The sequence below is a fragment of the Schistocerca piceifrons genome, unplaced genomic scaffold, assembly GCF_021461385.2.
Source record: "Schistocerca piceifrons isolate TAMUIC-IGC-003096 unplaced genomic scaffold, iqSchPice1.1 HiC_scaffold_451, whole genome shotgun sequence".
In the NCBI taxonomy this organism is placed as follows: domain Eukaryota; kingdom Metazoa; phylum Arthropoda; class Insecta; order Orthoptera; family Acrididae; genus Schistocerca; species Schistocerca piceifrons.
The window spans coordinates 7,501-10,000 of record NW_025728680.1 but is presented as its reverse complement, the minus strand read 5'-3'; the positions used below and the strand labels follow the sequence as shown (position 1 = coordinate 10,000).

The window sequence follows — 2,500 nt, the reverse complement described above, 5'->3', positions numbered from 1 at the left end:
CAACCCTATTCCGGCAGTAGTCCCTCAAACAACCGTATAGCATTACCGGACACTCAATCTCCCGAAGACGAGAGAAGAGCGCCGGCCACCACAGGTTGTCGAAGGCGCCGGAGATATCCACCATGACTCCAAGAACATATTTCCTTGTAGATGAGTGTACAATACTTGCGACCTTATTTACGGCATCAGATGTTGATTTGCCTTTACGGAAACCGTATTGCATGTCACTCATTCCACGAAGGATTCTGTGACTTGACAGCCTTGAGACCAGCAGCTTCTCAAGCGTCTTTCCCAGGACATCCAACAGGCATATAGGCCTGTAGGACTTTGGTATTGTTGGATCTTTTTCTGGTGACTTCTTTATTATTATCACTTCCGCAGTCTTCCAGCGAGTTGGGAAGGACTGTGTTTCCAGACACCTGTTGTATATCTTTGCAAGGCCTGGGGCTATCTTGTGCACAATATTCTGCAGAACTTCCGCAGGTATTGCGTCTGGCCCTGGGGCCTTGCGTCTGGCAAAAGAGAGTATAGCTGTTTGTACCTCCTCAACCGAGAAGGGGTATACTTGTAGTTCATTATTGTACTCCGTCTGATCCTGGATCCTAATCTCCTGTTGCATCTCGTTGTCCGTTTCCGGTCGGTCGTCAGGGAGGAGCACATTAAGTAACTCCTCAGCCGTCTCCACCCAGTCTTTCGTCATACTGTTATTGTCTCCAAGTCTTACTGTCGAGAGATGCATTGGAGAATGTATTTTCTCTCTCACCATTTTATATGGGATACCCCATGGGTCTAGGGTAAGATGAGACTTTACAAAGTCCTCCCAACTTCGCTGGCGATGTTGCCTTAGGGTTTCTTTGAAAATCCATTTTCGTCTCCTGTACAGGGCAAGATGGTATTGCCTTTCGTCCCGGGTGAAAGACGCCTGATAGCTGCGCCGTGCCCTTCTCATAGACTGCCTGAGCCGAGTGAGCTCCGGAGTCCATGGAGAGGTCGTTTCGCGTATGAGACGTCTTCGCGTCGGTATCGCTGCGGCCACTGCCGCCTTTATAGAGACAATCAAGGCCTCAACAGCCTCTTCCACGTTAAACGGGCCATCTTCCAACTCTGGAGGATTGAACTCTGCCTCCAGCAGGCCCCAATCGGCTCTCCCATAATCATATTGCGTTGTCCACCCCTCTGGCACGTGTTCCGCAAGTAGTGCGACTGAAAATTCAATTATGTTATGGTCACTTGTTGTGAGATTTTCTAGAACTTTCCAGTTCTGAATATTATTTGCTACGTTAACTGAACTCAGCGTCACATCTATGTGAGACGCTGCCCCGGCTCGACTCCTATAAGTAGGAGGGTTGCCAGGGAGGTTTATTACATGTAATTGGTGTTCCATTATGAAATCCTCGAGCGCAATTCCTCTTTGGTCCTGGGCTCCACTGTGCCAGAGAGGGGATTTTGCATTACTATCCATTGTAATAATGAGCGGTTTGCCAGCCAGGGCACGCAAAACAGTTGTCAAATGCCTCAGGTATATTTGTATTTGGTCTCTGTATTGACAGTAAACATTTATGAAGAACCAGTGTGTATTACAATAATTTATCTCGATTACAGTCACATGTGTATTACAAAACTGTGTTAGAACAGTAGTTTTGATTAACTTGTTTATTATAACAATGACTGACATCGGATTTTGACCGATCGAGATCACCTGAGCTGTTCCAGGGAGGCCCGGGACCCTGCCTGAGGCAGAGTACGGCTCTTGTATTAATAAGATGTCAGTATACCTTTCTTCAGCCAATTTGCAGAGCTCCTGAGTAACCAGTGAGCTCCGCATTGTATTTATCTGCAAACAATTTATTCTAGTCATGGGAATCTGGTGTAAAAGTGGCTTGCAGGCCAAGCCTGGGCAGGATCAAAAGCGATTCTACCGTGCATTCTAACCATATCTTCGTAAACTTTATTTAAATCAAATTTCCTACCCCTCCGGATGTAAACTTTCGAAACCAGATCAGATAGTTTATCGTATTCTGTGGGAATGTTTAGAGCAACAAGTTCTATACAGTCTGCATCCTCCAGAGTTGGAAATGTAATTTTATTTCCACGGGGATGCCCAGCTCGGACCAGCTGCCTCAGTGCGGCGTTAAGAGTCTGTGAGTTTTCCAACCTAGACAACCGCAGAGTCTCCTCACATATTAGGTAAGTATCTCCAGGCGGACAATTGTTAAAAGATCGTTTCTGTTCTTGAATGTCTACCTCTACATCATCTACATTTACACTATCATCCAGAGTTATTTTATTTACAGATGTAACTACTTTGATCAAGTCTACAGTCTCATCTACCTCATCCATTTTTACACCATCACCAAAGGTTAATTTATTTACAGATGTGGCTACTTTAATCAAGTCTGCAGGGACAGCGGGAATCTCGTTAATCCATTCATGCGCGTCACTAATTAGATGACGAGGCATTTGGCTACCTTAAGAGAGTCATAGTTACTCCCGCCGTTTA

The 2,500-nt window shown here is 45.6% G+C and overlaps 1 pseudogene; it reads right to left on the bottom strand.

Moving 5' to 3' along the window:
- LOC124751071 overlaps positions 1-2,500 on the bottom strand; it is an 8,699-nt pseudogene that overhangs the window by 3,347 nt on the left and 2,852 nt on the right.